Raw genomic sequence first — 18,488 nt, 5'->3', positions numbered from 1 at the left:
GTTCTAACATTATATAAATTACTTCACTGTTACAGATAATATTATTATACGATTACATTAACAAAAAAAATAACCTCAAGTAATGAATTAATTATACAATAAAATTAGAAAAATTGCAAAAGGAGTTAGTTATCTTGTAGTACCTTTGTATCATAAGACAGAAAAATAGAATTATAAAAGACATATTTTTTAGCCGAACTTCTTATCATTAAATGTTAATAAATTTTTATCATAAAACTCTTCAAAGAAAAAAATAATAATTTCGGTATTATAAAATAGACTGGAGATAAACTTATAGGGAATGTAATATATATATTGAATCTTGTAAATATTTACATGTAAAAAATAATACCCATTTATTACTCATCATACATTCATACCTATAGTATATGCGATACTTAGCCCAAATTAGGAAATATTTTTTAGGCGGGAAAAATGCGAATTTCACCTATTCATTTAGTAAATAGGGGATGTGTAAATTATAGACAAATTTATTTTTTACAATCTACTAAAGTGAATATATTGGGAAGAGCAGTATATTGGAAAACAGTAGATTGGAGCTCAATCTACTGTTTCAATATGTCATTTACCAAACACGTAATTTAATAGATTGTTGAGTCAAACATGCTAAAAGCCTTGAATATGTTGAAATTTCATCTATTGTTTTACCAAATACCCCCTAATCATACTAAAAGTTTTAAATATGCTGAAAATTTATCAATCCCTTGTTTATCAAACACAATTCAGACTCAATGACTTGTGTCGAGCTCTCTCCCAACTAAACCTGACAAAATCAACCCTATCTGATTAATTCAACCCAAAAAAGTTAACCCAAAACCCAAAATTAACCCGAACTACAACACATCTTTGTCTTTTAAAAGATACCCTTTTTTTTGTGGTAGTAGGGTTCCCAAATTTAAAAGTCGTGGTCCATAAAAAGAGCATAGTACCAATGTTAGCTGTGTCTGTGTGCCTGTGGTTATGTGGAATCTATGTCACTGGTGCAGGTAAATAGTTCAGTGAAAACCCTTGACAACCCCACTAGTATTATCATCTTCTTTTTATTGGTTTTTTCTTTTTTAGGGTTTCATATTTAGGCAATTTTATATTCCAACGGCGGTCCAACACCTTCCCTACCATTTCTTGTTTTGTTTCTGTTTACAGGTTAATAGTTTTACTTCAGAAAATACTCAGATTATCACCTCTCAAGTCCCTCTCTCTCGATTGTACCTATCTGTGTGCACTATGTTGGTCAATTAGAAGATAAATGCTATTTCATGGGAGGATCCCAGATTAGACGAAAAATCGAAGTTAGTTGGTGTTAATGATAAGTTATGGGTGCGGTGTTCATATCCGTGGAGATAATTTATAGGTTAGTGGATTACTTTACCTATCTCTCTATTGATTAATTTGCATCACTTGTTTTATGGGCCTCCAACAGGGCAAAATAAGTTGGCACCTGAAGCGTTGGAGGCCTAGGAATAATTTTATATTTTAACACGCCCTTATACATGATGCTTATAATCCACTCTAAAGAGGAGGGTGGTGAGTTTTAAATCTGTGACCTTCTAGTCACACTGACAGCTGGCTCTGAACTCAATGAAAAGTTTAAGATAATGGTTAGAGATCCATGAATAATTATATACTCTGACATTTAACTAGCTAGGATCAACTTAACTCGATAGTTATAATCACCCTGCTTTTTTATTGGGTGAATTGATAAAAACACCCCTTTAAGTACCAAAACTTCAAAATTACACCCCTTTATGTTTTTTTAACAAAATTACACCCATGAACTCGATAGTTATAATCAATGTTACTCTTCCAAAAATCAAGAAACTTCTCAGTCAAATACTCACTCGACACCTTTCTATTGTACCTTGACAGCCCACAATGGTCTCGCCATTAATGGTCAATCAGAGCTCCTTGTTGTTGATTTTGGTAGATTTATTATGATGTTGGATGATAAAAGGTTGAGAGGGAAGACATTGGATTAATTTTGGGGAAAATTTAGGATTTAACCTAATTTTAGTTTTGGGATAGCGAAATGACTATGTAAAAATGAATGGGGTAAATGATAAGTTGTATATAAGTCAGGGGCAAAATAGCCAGTTTATAATTTTGTTTGACCGGATAATTAGACGGGTATCAAATTTTAAGGAAATGGAAGTTTATGGGTGTAATTTTGTAAAAAGAAACATAAAGGGGTGTAATTTTGAAGTTTTGGTACTTAAAGGGGTGTTTTTATCAATTCACCCTTTTTTATTTGCAAGAGTCGATACGAAAATGGACAAGGGAAACTTATCCATTAGTCAAAATAGAGTACACCATACTTAAAATTTTGTTTCTTGAGTAATTTGAAAGACAGTTTTAACTGATTTGTTTGGGTAAATTTACATTAATCCCATTGGTTTAACTATTACTCCGTACAAACATTGCTTTGCTCACATCTCATTATTTCTTGGATGAAATCATTGCATTGCAAATTGCAACTGATCAAATAGTTATAACTCTCATATCATCTGTACATGAGACCAACAGTTTTTAGTCTACTTAGCAGTTAGCCCTACACACTCTTCTTCCTTTTTCCCCGAAATTAAGCAAATAAATGAAGACCTATCCTAACCTCTTATGAACAATCAATCAGCACACAAAGAAAAAAAAAACAGTTTTTATGATCTGGTGAGAATCTCTAGTCTAGGATAAAAACAGTCAAAATATTCAAAAGGGGTAGAAACTAGAAAAAGTAAAAGAATTTTCATCTTGGGTCATTCAGAAGTTGTCTCTCTGTGTTACTAACAAAAGGATGAGACTGCGTATGTACATCCGACTGAGACCCGGCCTTGTTATTACTCCCTCCTATTCTACATAACCGTCTCATTGTGAAAATGGCACAAGAATTAAGAAAATGAGTTTAGACCACACAAAACGTACAATGGGACAGTTATGTGAATAGACGGAAATGGAATTGAATTTGGACCACACAACACTTACCAAAAATAGACAATGGGACAGTTACCCGACTAGACGGAAATGGACAATGGGACGATTATCTGGAATAGGAGGGAGTATTATTTTTCTTTTACATGGGGTGTATTTCTAGGGCATTAACAGTTTTGGAGACTATCTACATGGGCTCAATTATTATAATGAAAAGAGAATAAATTATAGAAAAAACTACATGGGCTAAATTATTATAATGAAAAGAGAATAAATAGTAGAAAAAACCCTAAAAGAACAATAAAGCATCAATAATCAATAATAATTAATGGAAAACACAGCTCCATGTCCAAGTTGTTCAGTTTCTGACAGAGATATTTAAAGAACCCCCTGAGCCCACTACTATTGTCTTTCCTGAAACAACATCATCAAAATTCCAAGCCTAAACATAAACAAGCATGCTATTATACTCCGTACTAGCTTTATTTCCGCTTTGCGACTGTCTTTTAAATGTGAAACGATCAAAGATAAGAACATGACGATCATAATAACCGGTATCAGTCATGTCTATATGGTTGATTGATCACGACTGAGAACGATATTTAAACCATGCAAATTACAACATCTGCTAATTGTTTGTGTTATGATGGTTTTATGTCATGTTAATTTGAAAGAAAGTAATAAGTAGTGAACGACAACCAAGTCTTTCTTAAACGGGTCCAATATGCTCCCAACTGTACATAGAGGACAAACATGTTATTCTATAGACATCATTCTGTTGTCTCTTCTACCATATGTAACCCGTTTTAATCCGTCTTAAACAAGAATTTGTGGAAGAACAAAAGTCACCCTCATTATCACTTTACCTTAAATATGTTAGTGTTATGATGGTTTATGTCATGTTAATTTCAGATAATGATACAGTGAAAGTCTTTCTTTAAGACAGTATATTTGTTTTAAGATAAAAACAGGTAACCAAGTGGTGTTAGTCCAGTGGTAGCCGGGTTAAACCTTGAACCTTGCAGAAGTGCAAGAGTTGAGAGGTCCCGGGTTCGACTACCAGCTGGAGCGATGATCACTTGCCACTGCAGCCCCCGAAGGGATGACTTACATAGTCCATGTGGTGGTGCGGGAATGCATGGACCGGGGGAATTTAACCCCTCGTCATAAAAAAAAAAAAAATATAAAAAAAAAGATAAAAACAGGTTGAATATGCTCTCACTTGTACATATAGATAGGACAAACCATATCTGACCGTTTTAATCCGTCTTAAACAAGAAATTGTGGAAGAAGGAACAAAAGTCGCTCTCATTATCTCTTTACCTGAAATATATTGGACAACAGCATAATTGCAATCCAACAAAAAATAGTACTATTTTCATAAGTGTGACTTAACGCGATATATAATGCAATGCACCTAGTCCTCATCCTTAGTTTCTCCATGACTCAGTGCAGTCATCTTTTAGCACTACTCAGGTCTCAGGACCACTATTTTTGCTTTCTTATTTCGTCTTTCTTTCTTTCTAGCCGTGAATAAGATTATTGTCTGCAGCTTTAATTTGGGTATTACTTGACCAAAGGACCACAACAATCAACCCTATTTCTAGCTTTAACCTAATCTTCCCATTTCAATTTTGTCGTCTGCACTACTTTCGCAATTATATCGAAATGTCTTAGGGCTTTGTGTGGATGGTATGTTTTCGAAAAACACAAAGTGGGAGTACGAGTAGTTTTCTTTGTTTAGATAAGTACTTGGTTGAATCATGAAATGACTTGTTGTGACGATTATCTGACCAAAAGTTTTAGTTGATCGTTTGTTGATGTTTAATCAACGGTACTATACTTCTATTAGTGGCAAATCCCGGATTTATCATTAGGGGGCGAAAAATTTCAGCAGTCTTATGCCAGCAAAGCAAGGCGGCGTCTTGCTCTACCTTCCTTTCCCCTGACAAATTGAGGGTTATTGAAAAACTTAGAAGACAACCACCCTTCCTTTTCCCTCCCACATCCTCCTTCCATCCAATCAAACCTATGTATCCGATTTCAATCTAGACGTCGAGAGCACCATATCAATCCTCTCCCTAAATGAGTAACGCTACTCATCGGCAAGGAACAGTAGTGTACTTGTATTTCATTTCATCTAAAGATGAAATTATTAGTCAAAGGAAATATTCTGTAAATATTTCATTTGATATGTTTCTGTATTTCGTAGATATTTTGTATTGCGTTCCCATTGTAACAAACTCTATGTACTATTCTATATAAGCTAACCTAATACAATGAAATCAATAGGGATTTACATGGTATCAGAGCAATATAGGATAGTACATAGAGATTGTTACAATGGGAACGCAATACAAAATATCTACGAAACACAAAAACATATCGAACGAAATATTTACAGAATATTTTCTTTGATTAATAGAAAGTGCAACTTAATCCCACCCTATCCCATCCCATCTCTTTTAAGTTTAAATAACGTATTTGCTAAATCCTACACACTAGTTTACTTAATCCTACACATTTTACCTCTTTTTTCCCATATTACCCTTCACTTTAAAAAAAATAGATTATTCTACATGGTGACCCTGAACTTTTTCAGATTCCACGTGGTAACCCTGCAAATCAGAAAACAAAAATGGTAATCCTGAAGTGCATTATTATGTATCACCGTAACCCTTAACTAAAATTCCGTCAATTTGCACCGTTAAGTGCTGATGTGGCGTGTGATGTGGCTATTTGGTTTTGATGTAGCGTGTGACATGGATTGCAAGGCGGGATTAATTAGTTAGTCGTATTAGTTAGATTTAATAAGTAGTCGGGTTTTTAATATGTTAAAAGTATCATTATTATTTTTTTAATTTAATATGTAGGCGAGACAGGATTGCAAGGCGGGATTGCGAGACGGAATAATGTAAGATGAAAAACAAACAAAAACCACACACGTTAAACCATCTTCTACACCACCTCACACCACCACCGTGGCTACCACCTCAAACCACCACGCCAGGACCCCCTCTTGCCGACCTCCACCATGGCGACACCAGAAGCAACCCCGAACTCATCAACGAGCATCAGCGACATCAACAATTTGAGGCTCCCTATGCCAAAAGCACCACCATCCCCACCCAACCCCACATGCCCACAGTCCACCTTAGAAACCCCTTCCCCTCTCCATAAAACCCAGATCTAGTGTTTTTAGGTGAGTGAGATGAGATTACAAGGGTGGGGGAGAAGATTAAGGGTGTCGGGTTTCGACGGGCGGCGGCGGGATTGATGGGATTGGTGTTTCGACGGGCAGCTGCGGGCGGTGAAGGGTGGGGAGGCGCCGACGGTAGTTCGACGAAGGTTGGTGAAGGGTTGGGTTGCGACGACGGTAGTGGTAGTTATAGCGGAGGCTGTGATTGTGGTGGATTGTTTTTTTTTTTCTTTAATTTATTCATTTCCTATGTGTATTAGTAAAACAGCCTAGTCATTAGCCACATCAACGAACATTAGCCATGTCATTCGCCACATATGACACTTAACGGTCCATTTTGACGGAATTAATGTTCAGGGTCACGTTAACTACATTTAAGGGCTTCTAGGGTTACCAAAAACATTTTCTATTTTGCAGGGTTACCATGCGTGATTCGAAAAAGTGCAGGGTCACCATGTAGAAAAACCCAAAAAAAGTTAAGTAATACAAAATAACTAAAAAAATTAAAACATTCCTAAATGCCACAAATCCCAACCCCGAGAACTCCCTGCCCACCCTCCCCATCCCTAGCGCCGACAAACTCCACCACCACTGCGCCCTAGTGTAGGGAAGGGTTGAGTGCGTCGTCCTTGTGTAGGGAAGGGTTGTGGCTGTAATACTATGGATTTTATAGGCTGGTACTCGACCGAGTATGGCCTACTCGGTCGAGTAAAGTGTGTCATGGTCCCTGTTTGGCTCGCTTAGGAATACTCGGTAGTATGTGGAATACTCGACCGAGTAGGGTACTCGGCCGAGTATAGTAATACTCGGCCGAGTATCCGGTCTGTTGAGTGTTTTTCCGCGGTTTGATTTGAAAATGATTAGGGCATTATATATATTACGCTAGACAGCTTCTAATTACGCTTTACAAACCTAAAAACATTCTACGACGCCATAATCATCTCTGAATCTCTCCTTGTGTGTGGGTGATCATAGCAATTTCATTCCTTCCTTTTGATTCATCGTCGGTAAGTTCCCATCTTCATATTCACTAATTTATATTTTAGGGTTTGTTCTTGATTATGAATTGGGGGAAATGGGGGTTTTGCAGTTAGTGATTGTATTATGTGATTGTTGGTGTAGGTGACGATGTGGTATTTGTTATATATTTGTATGGTTGATTGCAGCGTAAGCGGATTGCGAAAAGGTAAGGTTTCCCTACTCAGTTGCTGTTAATTGATTTAAGACTGTGCTTGTGTTGTAATTGTTATTATTTGCTGATTATCGGAGTATGGGTGTTATGATGGTGGTGGTGATGTGGCTGTGTTGTGACGGTTGTGGTGTTGTGACAGCTGTGACGCTGTGTGTGTGATTGTGGTGGAGTCACTTGCGGGAGTGGCTTCACACCCTAGTTCGCCCTCCGTGGAACCCGTCACGGGAAGGGATGTGCACATTAAGGGATAGGGATTGTTAGTCGCTCGTTGATGAGCTGGGTTAGGTGGGGATGGGCTGCGGTCACCCATTGGTAGAGATGGCAGTTCGGGCTCGGCACGATGGGCGGCACGGCCAGGCACGGACGCCGGCATGAGCACGGCCCGGCACGGTGGCAGAATCGAGGTGGCACGAGCCCAGCACGTTCGTGCTAGAACCGGGCTCCGACGGCAGATTTGTGAAATCATCGTGCCCTGGCACGGCACGGCCCTGGCACGGCACGGCCAGGCACGGCACGCACGCGGCACGGTGGGCGGCACGGTGGGCGGCACGAAACTGGCACGGTGGCCCATGGAATTATAGTCGTTGGTAGAGAATTATAGTTGTTGCTCTGTTTTTTGTACCGTTGCTCTGTTTTGTTATTTGTACAATTGTACCGTTGGTACTTGCTGCTAGTCGTCATTTTTTAAATGTTTTTTTTTTTTTTTTTTTTTTAATTACAAACTCTATAAATACAACCTTAATTCAATTCATTTCTTCACAATTCAATCCATCTCTTATTCTCTTCTACTTATCTTTATTCTTATATACTTCTTATAATTTTACAATATAACTTATAAATATATAAAAATCTTATATAAAATAATTAGTAATATAAAATAATTAGTTATATAAAGTAATTAGTTAATCGGGTTTGTTGAATCGGAAGTTCAAGCAAGGGTTCAATTGGGTTTTATAACATCGGGTTTGTTGAATCGGGTATTCGGTTCAAGCAAGGGTTCAATTCTTCATTTCGATATTCCGAATTCCGATAGCTTTGTTTGCATTTTCTAACTCTACTTTTTATTATATTGTTTTAATTTTTGTTTGTTGAGTTAAATTTAGTTAATTAATTCTCTTTAAATATTAGTTTGTCTTTTAAAAATTTAATTATAATTATGGACTCACAAAACTCGTCTAAGAGGTCACGTCATATTAGTGAGTCGGATTCACCAAACCCCGAACCACCATTAAACATGAACCAATATATGAATTTTAATCCGTCACTACTTGATAACATGCATTTTGAAAATACTATTTTCGAAAATCAAGCTTTTGAAGGACCTAGTACAATGCCTATTTTACCACCTTTTGTGACGGGGGGGATAAGACCACCGTCCGAACATGGGTCATCTACCGAGACATCGCTACCCCAAACACAACCCAAACAACCCGTAGTAGATGTATGGTGTACCGAACAAGAAATGGACGAAATGCATAAAAAGGGTCATTCTAGTGAAGCATGGAGTCATTTTTTTAAGTGTAAAACTAGACCGGTTTGCAAATGTAGATATTGTGATCGCATATTTAGTTGTGCTACTACGGGTGGTACCGGTCATCTAAATCGACATTGGAAAAGTTGTACTAAACGAATCCAAAGTGACCAACCTACAATGGACCAATTAAGTGACTCACCCCGATAACCAATCGTCCAATTATAATTATGATGAATGTTCCACCCAATTGGCTAGAATGATTATTCAAACGGAAAAACCGTTTACACTAGTTGAACATCGTGCTTTTAACGAATATGTTAAAAAAAATCAACCCCGCCACAAAGAAACAAGTAGACGGGCCGTTAGAAATAAAGGCATGGTATTATTTTTGACGGCACGACAAAACCTTATTTATGAGTTTGAAAAGACTAAATGTAAATTTAGTATAACTGCCGATGGGTGGGATTCGGGCGTCGAGTATTCGTATATATGCATTACCGCTCATTGGTTGGATGACACTTGGACTATTCAAAAACGAATCATTGACTTTGCTAAATTAGAATACCCTCATAATGCCGAAAATACACATGCAATTATCATGAACGGTATTAATGATTACGGACTTGCATCTAAAATTTTAACTTGTACTTTTGATAATGCATCTACCATGAATTCTGTTGCTAACAAGTTAAAAGCTAGTTTAAATGATGTTATTTTAGATGGTGATTTGTTGCATGTTAGATGTGCATGTCGGTTTAAACTTATGTGTTAAAGATGGTCTTGAAGGCATTAAAACTTATCATGCGAAATTTAAAAATATTGTTATGCATTTTAACTCGGCAAAGTGGAGATTTAAACAATGGAAAGATTTTTGCGAGGCCGAAGGATATAAATGCATTAAATTTCCCGACGAAAATAACACTAGGTGGAATTCTATGTACATTATGTTGAGTGCTAGATTCCCTATAAAGAACCTCTTACTACTTTTTGGAACCGATCCTTTCCCGATAACTTGTTATTAGAGGAGGATTGGACGAAAATTTCATTGTATATTGATTTATTAGGTGCTTTTAACTTTGCAACTCTCTCTTTTTCACATGTTTATAAACCTACCGCTCCTAATTTCGTTGGTAATGTTATTCCTATTGCGCAACTTTTTAACAATTATCGTCAAAATGATATGTTTAGCGGGTTTCTTCCAAAAATGGAGCAAAAGTGGCTCAAGTATTGGTCATATATTCCCATTGTTTACGTTTTTTGTATGATTTTAGACCCTAGGTGGAAATTAGAGGAAACTATACAATTAGTTGGTGTTTATAGGTGTCTATTATGTTTACCTTTTGACGAAGCTCAATATAGAGAAAGAATTAGCTCGCAATTTTTTACTGTATATAACCATTACGAGTCTGTTATTAACAACTTCACTCGTGTTTCTTCTCATACTACTTCTAGTGCTGGTACAAGTGGTGGTGCTATTCAAAGAGCGAGCTTGACCGCTCTTAAAGGTTTGATGAGTCGAGTAAGGCCGAGTCGACAACAATCTACTCCAACATCTAACTTGGCCGAGTATCAAATGTACACTACCTACGATTATATGCGAGGTATGACCGAAGAAGAGTCCAACAACCTTGACCTTTTGCAATGGTGGCGAAATCAAAGGAGGTCGCTTCCGGTGATGTCGGCAATAGCAAGGGACTTCTTAAGCATTCAAGTGTCTTCCGTTGCATCCGAAAGTTGCTTTAGTGGAGCAAAAAGGGTATTGGATGAAAAACGAACTCGTCTAAGATCCGATACACTTAAAATGTTAGTGTGCTATAAGGATTGGATGGATGCTTAAAAATCGACAACAAGACTTTGTCGATCATGAGCACGAGCTTGATTCCGACGAAACAAGCACCTCGTCAGATTCATAGTTACATATCATATTAAATAAACTTGTATTTTGTATTTTTTTCTTATTATTATATTAGATTAATATCGTTTCTTAATCGTTTCATCGTTTTTTTTAATTGAATAAACTTGTAGACGTGTAGTTATATCGTTTCATGCTTTTTTAATAAAAGATTGAGGTATTTTTTTAACATTGTTTCTTAATCGTTTAATAAAAAACTCTTTTTTTCATCGTTTCTTAATTATTTGATTAAATCGAATATATTAAAAATACAAGTAATCAATTACATTAATATTTAATAAAATATATATTTTAGTTAAATTATTATATTAATCAACAAAAAGTACTAAAATCATACAATTATTATAAAAAGTTCTTTGTTTTTAAAAAAAAAAAAACAAAAAAAAGGAAAATAGCACGATGGGCGGCCCATGAACAAGGCACGAGCGCCCATGGGCCGGCACGGCCCAAAGACGAAAATGGGCGTGCCACGGACGGGCGCGGCTACGGATGGAGAAGATGGGCCAAGCACGGCACGGCACGATGGGCCCATTAACCGTGCCTGGGCCGGGCCAAATTTTGGAGGTGGCACGATGGGCCGGCACGCGGGCCGGCCCAGCACGGCCCACTGCCAAGTCTACCCATTGGCGGCGAGGATTACCTGTTGCGATGGGTAATCTGGCAGGGCTACATACTTCGGTGTGTAGTCGGTTACTGTGTGAGATCGGGAGACCGGGGATGGAGGATGATCAGCCGGTTACATTAATTATTTGTCTTATCTTGATTGAGCGGTACTGACCCTGTGTTGTTGTTTTGTAAAACCTGCGGTGATCCATTCGGGGATGGTAAGCAGATTATGACAGGTAATGTAGATGTTTAGCTATGGGACAGTCATGGGGAGTCATCACTTCGAGTCTAGCTCCCGCTGTTACGAGTTTAGTTGTCTTTGATTTCAGTTGTATTGAGTTCCTTACGCTTTTATTTTGAGTTGGTATGAGATTATGTAATCGTTAAACTCTTTATACTTTATTAAAATTGTTTTGGATTGTTGCTTTTGATATACTAACCTCGGGCAACCGAAATGGTAACAACCTTTCATACTAGGCTAGTCCATGGTAAGGTACCTTGGTATGAGGGGATGTTACAAAGTGGTATCAGAGCCGACAATTTCGGCACCTGAAATAAATGAACCCGATGAACTTAGGGAGTTTAAATAAAATGAACCCGAGGAGAGTTGTTTGGAGCTACCGCAAAGACTTGGGAGACGTCCCTAAGTCGCATTAAGGCCCTTACGATCTCAAACCGGTCGAGGGGGGGGGGACTGTTTTGTGTGTTTATTTGATTCATGCGTGTGGTGTGTCGAAATTGAATGCTTGGAACATGTGGTAGAAGGTGAAATGTGTGAAAATCTTTGAAGGACATTGTGAAAGTGGTAGAAAGGCATGATAGAATTGATGTGTGAAATCAGTTGAAACGGTTTTGGCATGAAAAGTATTGGCATGTTACGTGTTTACTATGTGGCTTTCAGATTTATGACGTAATATGCTTAACTTTGGGTAGCGATGCATAGTATATAGAATTGCATGCTTAAGTATGTTATTGTAAGTTTATGTCGTGTTTAATTTTCATGTGGGTATGATAAAAGTGCATCTATGTACTGATTCTTGAAGTATTGAGTTGTTGTTGTTGCCTTATGCATGTTCAAATTGTTTTGGTTGAGAAAATTTGATTTGTATGAAAACCGATTTTGAAAGGGTTGTCTTCACACTGTCATAATTCGAGTTCTAGAAATGATATGGCTGTGATTCCAAGTTGAGGTGATAGCTTGTCTTCTTACGATTCTAATGATAGGTCACACGCCCAAAACGACCAAGTAACGAGTGAGATATGACTGTTTTACGAAAACTGGACGATGCTGAGAATTGTGTTGGTACTCGACCGAGTAAGGGCTACTCGGCCGAGTATTCCCAATACTCGACCGAGTAATCCTCTGTGATAACTACGTTCGCTTCTGGAGTCGAAAACTCGGCCGAGTAATATAGTTACTCGACCGAGTATCCTGTACTCGACCTAGTATGCTATGTACTCGACCGAGTACCTCAGTGGGCGGCTATTTTGAGTCGGTGGCTATATTTTCACCTTAATTTTTAAGTCGGTGGCTATGTTCTTACATTTGTTTTGAGTCGTGGGGTATGTGCACACGTATGTTTTGAGTCTTAACGCATTCTTTTATATATGTGACGGCTTGATACGTAAGTTACCAAATGCTATGATAGGGAGGATGCCGGCGTATGAGGGATAGGTGTTGGATATAAAGGACATGAGTTATATGTGGTTGTGAGGGATAGTGGAACAAAAAAAGAGTAGATTGATGAGCTAATCGAGACAATGAGCATGTTTTGTGAGATATGATGAGTGATATAGTCGTGGGTTGAGTAATATAAAAGTAAGTGCATATGGGCAAGGGTGATGTAAGTGTAAAGAAACGTGAGAATGAAAGATTGAGATGAGGGATACGAATAGTGGCGTATTGGGATGTCTAAGGATTTATGGAGGGAGACGGTTTGGATTGAGTTGCTTAAGGATATATGTGATAAAAGGTCGCTATAGAGAGATGGAAACGAATAGTGTATAGTGAGGTCAAGTTATGCCGCGATGAGTAGACAGTGGTTGATTTGGGAATTTGGAATATCAGGAGGTGAGCCTAATGTAATTCTTTGGGCAATTAACGGTATGAGATGAATTTTTGGTTTCCTAGAGATACGACAGGGAGATACGGCTTATTGAAGAATAACCGTTAGTGTGTAGACTTGATGGTAACAAGTGCGAGTGAATAGTATGATGGGAGGAGATAAGTGATAAGAAATAAATAGAAGAAATCGATATGAATTACTGGAATTTGAGTTATGGAGTAACAAGAAGGTAATCGGATTACTAAAGTGTTAGGTAGAAAGAGAAAGGAGATGAATTATTAATTGGTATTATTGAGTAAAAAGGGGGAAAGAGGGATGGAAGTAAGTTGAGAGAACGTTGACCGGAGTTAAGGAGCATGAAGGTAAGAAACTATGGATATGTACGATAACCTCACTAGAGGGTGTGAGTTAATAGTTATATAGGAGAGCAGGACGACATGTTAGCCGTGAGTTTCGAGGTATTAAGGGAATAAGAAGCTGGTAGAGTGTTTGCACGATCTGAGATTTTGGTGGAGAGTTAGGTAACGATATGATAAAGGATAGAATTGGGAATAATGTTGAGGTAAATTTTGTTGATGGATTGAATGTTCGTTATTTGGGATGATAACCAAAGAGAGGAAACGGATTGTTATATTAAGAAGTGATAGTAAGAGAGTAATCACATGAAGGATGTTGGCGTCATAGTATTGTCACTAGTGGTTGAGGATGATTTTACTTTAGGGAAGTTAGCTGTCCTAGTGAGGTTGATCTTGTGGAGGTGATTAGTATGTTTGGTTGTGAGGGAGTATAAGATGTATTATATGAGGTGCTCGCTGGAAGTTGAGCAATAATGTTATGGCTACATTTGTCGGAGGGGTGATAATTGTGTGTATGAGAGGATATGTTGTGAAAGGCACCTGAGTTAAATCCGGATGAGAGGTATTCATTGTCAAGTGGTAACTTACGTGGTCAGGATTGGCTAGTTAGATTCGATTATGGGTCCATGAGGTGTGTAAACCTTTGTGTGAGGTCATGGCCTCACGAGTAATGGTGTGGCGTGATAGTTACGAGTCGTTATGTGTGTGTTCCGCGTCATATGTTATACTTATATGTGTATGTATGATATCTGTAAGTGATGGTGTGAGGTTCCGGCCTCAAGAGTCATGGTATGGATAATATTCATAAGGCTGGTATTTGTGATCCCGTCTAATGTGCTGCGTCGTGATCTGGTAGAGCAGTTTTATGACAGTCTTGTGGTCAAGGAAGTTGTGCTGAGTCAGTATTATGAGATTGTAAGAGTTACAATGACTAACGATGTGGTGTTGTGCACTGGTCACGGTAATTCGTGTTGTGATATGAGTATTTTTGTGTTGTCATCGGTCGTTGTTTGTTTACTGCTATTTCTTGTCAGTGTCGGTCGGGGCATATAGACCGTTGTGTTGTTTCCCGATGTTTCTTACCAGTGTCAACTTAGGAGTGAAAATAGAGTATGGTATGAGAGAGAGTTGGGTATGGTGTTGTTGATGTCATGGCATAGTAATATTCGGTTAATGGGACACCGTTGTGAGAGACTGTTGGAGTGCTTTTGATCTTTTGTTAGATGAGGCATTGGTGGACATAGTTGTGAAAAGAAATTGCGGAACATGTGTGGTATTGAACTTGAAACTACAAGTGGTTTAGCACCTTTCCTTGGGACAGGGAGTACGGAGTTTTAGGACTTAGTATCGTGTCAAGTTAAGGGAGTAGTGGTAATAAAGAAGATGAACTTGAGAAGCTAATGTAAGTATGTGTAACACTTGAGAATTGTGAGATAAGATTGTGGATATGAGTGTATATGTATATAGAAGTATGTCGTGTTGTGGTAATGTAGAAGAGATGGAGCAGTGGTTATACCGAGGATTTTATGATATATGTTATGGGAATGCAGAATAATTAGAGGCACGAGAACTGTTAAAGAAAGAGAGTCCTGGATATAGGAATGGTTGTAGGTGTTGAGGTTATAGTGGGTTATCGTTGTCATGCAGTAGTAATGAGGATTATGGGAGGTATAGCAAAGGACTTAGTATTAGTGAGTTACGAGGGCGTAACATTTATCTTAAGAGGAGTAGGATGCGACAAGAGAGTTTGATGGTCATACAGGTTGCAATTGGAAGTTTGAGTGTTGGTGCACAATAAGGATGGATTTGTGTGATTGCCGATTTTATTACAGGTAATGGCAGTGCTCGTAGTAGTATGATGTTTATGAGTGAGAGTAACTGATTGTGTGAGGATGTTTATGTGTGAGAGTAACGGATTGTGTGAGAATGTAACATTTCGTTTTGATGGTTGATCTTGTTTGGTAGATTGTCTTGGTATTGAGGTGCTAGTGAGCGTTATAGTAGTGAGACAGAGTTAGCAACACTTATATTGTGGTTATTCGATAATATTGTGGAGTGAATATCGAGAGGATATGTTATCTAGTAAGCGTGGTTGGTGGAGTTAGTGTTTGGTGTCCATGTTTTATAGGTTGGGTTGGAACTTCGGGGACGAAGTTCTTTTTAAGGGAGAAAGACTGTAATACTATGGATTTTATAGGCTGGTACTTGACCGAGTATGGCCTATTCGATCGAGTAAAGTGTGTCGTGGTCCCTGTTTGGCTACTGCCTAGGAATACTCGGCCGAGTGTGTGGAATACTCGACCGAGTAGAGGGTACTCGGCTGAGTATAGTAATACTCGACCGAGTATCCGGTCTGTCGAGTGTTTTTCCGCGGTTTTATTTGGAAATGATTAGGGCATTATATATATTATGTTAGAAAGTTTCTAATTACGCTTTACAAACCTAAAAACATTCTACGACGCCCTAATCATCTCCGAATCTCTCCTTGTGTGTGGGTGATCATAGCAATTTCATTCATTCCTTTTAATTCATCGTCGGTAAGTTCCCATCTTCATATTCACTAATTTATATTTTAGGGTTTGTTCTTGATTATGAATTGGGGGAAATGGGGGTTTTGCAGTTAGTGATTGTATAATGTGATTGTTGGTGTAGGTGACGATGTGGTATTTGTTATGCATTTGTATGGTTGATTGCAGCGTAAGCGGATTGCGAAAAGGTAGGGTTTCCCTACTCAGTTACTGTTAATTGATTTAAGACTGTGCTTGTGTTGTAATTGTTGTTATCTGCTGATCATCGGAGTATGAGTGTTGTGATGGCGGTGGTGATGTGGTTGTGTTGTGACGGTTGTGGTGTTGTGACAGTTGTGACGTGTGTGTGATTGTGGTGGAGTCACTTGCGGGAGTGGCTTCACACCCTAGTTCGCCCTGCGTGGAACCCGTCACGGGAAGGGTTGTGCATATTAAGGGATAGAGATTGTTAGTCGCTCGTTGATGAGCTGGATTAGGTGGGGATGGGCTGCGGTCACTCACTGGCGGAGAGGATTACCTGTTGCGATGGGTAATCTGGCAGGGCTACACACTTCGGTGTGTAGTCGGTTACTGTGTGAGATCGGGAGACCGGGGATGGAGGATGATCAGCCGGTTACATTAATTGTTTGTCTTATCTTGATTGAGCGGTGCGACCCTGTGTTGTTGTTTTGTAAAACTGCGGTGATCCATTCGGGGATGGTGAGCAGATTATGACAGGTAATGCAGATGTTTAGCTATGAGACAGTCATGGGGAGTCATCACTTCGAGTCTAGCTTCCGCTGTTACGAGTTTAGTTGTCTTTGATTTCAGTTGTATTGAGTTCCTTACACTTTTATTTTGAGTTGGTCTGAGATTATGTAATTGTTAAACTCTTTATACTTTATTAAAATTGTTTTGGATTGTTGGTTTTGATATATTAACCTCGGGCAACCGAGATGGTAACAGCCTTTCATACTAGGCTAGTCCTTGGTAAGGTACCTAGGTATGAGGGGGTGTTACAGTGGCGGCGTCGATTGCACGGAGGGTAGCGTCGATGTCACTGTTAGTGTCACGGGCGTATGGGTCGGCAAGGGGATATGTATGAGGAGGGGTGGTCGCCGGCGCTGGAGGGTGGTGAGGGAGGATGCCGGAGCAGGGAGAGTATGCCAGTGCAATTGATTTATTAGGGTTTTCATTTCTCTTGTTTCTCTCTCTGGTTTCAGCCTTGCTAGGAGTTGAGAAATGAGAAAGGTATATTCGAAATAAGGAGGCAAAGTGCGCGGGATTAAGTAAAATGACGTGCGGGATTTAGCACGTCCCTTAAATAATAATGTGCTTTATTAATATTTATGGAGTGTAGATGTCAATTAAGCTAGCTAAACTCATGAGTGATGTTACTCATGACCTGGGTTTTCAAACTCCGTGAGCATTATAATCGCTCTTGTGAGTTGTGACCCTTGACTTATGGCTACAATTTTGATGAGTACTTCTAAACCATGATAACAAATATCACCTTCTAATTTAATGACTTACGGCTATCAGATGATCTATTTAACAACTACAATTAACCTTCACTTTGTAAGGTTAACAGTAGATTCTTATGAAGGCACCAAGGAAAATGATATCCATGTCCACAGACTTCTAGACTAGTACTCTCTCCACCGTGGTCATTTTTTACTTTTAGATTTGGCACAAGGACAAAGGAGAGAATTATTTGTAGTGGTTGTTAGTGGATGACAGATAGGCTATAATAGAGATATATGATCAAGTTATCCATGAAAATTTTGCTAATATAGTAAGGTAAACAAATGAATGATATTCAATAAAATAGGTAAACAAATGAACTGGATAGATCCTTCCTTTGGTCCAGCCATCTAATAAAGTTCCATTATTACCCTCAACATAAACTAATGCATTTATTCCATATGAGGTCTTCCAGTTAGATCTATCTATAACATGAATAATTAATAATTACGTACTCCCTATTAAGCTTAATATTCGGGCATGAACTGATTGATTGAGCACCGAGGCGACGGAGTGAAAAATGATAAAAAGAGGAAAATTTCTTTTGTTTTTTGGAAGAACCGTTCTCTTTACACCTAAAGATAATGTATCAAATGGAATATTACAAAGGTTTAGGGGTAAGGAGTACGGCACATAGGACACAAAAACTTATCTAAAAAGAGTAAAGTGAATAATAAAAGTAGTCTGCAATTTCTACATTAGTTACTATTTT

At 38.4% G+C, this 18,488-nt stretch overlaps 1 long non-coding RNA gene across 2 annotated transcripts; it reads left to right on the top strand.

The window, feature by feature from the left end:
• The first annotated feature begins 909 nt into the window (after window positions 1-909).
• Window positions 910-17,137, top strand: LOC141652026 (uncharacterized). 2 transcript variants are annotated; one of them, XR_012546944.1, is made up of 4 exons: window positions 910-1,007; window positions 1,165-1,372; window positions 16,398-16,461; window positions 16,981-17,137. It is a non-coding gene; the product is annotated as an uncharacterized LOC141652026 (long non-coding RNA). The 2 variants fall into 2 exon arrangements; XR_012546945.1 differs by lacking the exons at window positions 16,398-16,461; window positions 16,981-17,137 and adding an exon at window positions 5,814-6,341.
• The last annotated feature ends 1,351 nt before the right edge of the window (window positions 17,138-18,488 follow it).

Source organism: Silene latifolia, chromosome 4 (assembly GCF_048544455.1).
Source record: "Silene latifolia isolate original U9 population chromosome 4, ASM4854445v1, whole genome shotgun sequence".
Classification (NCBI taxonomy): domain Eukaryota; kingdom Viridiplantae; phylum Streptophyta; class Magnoliopsida; order Caryophyllales; family Caryophyllaceae; genus Silene; species Silene latifolia.
The sequence above is the reverse complement of the archived record's forward strand: the minus strand, read 5'-3'. Positions and strand labels throughout refer to the sequence as shown.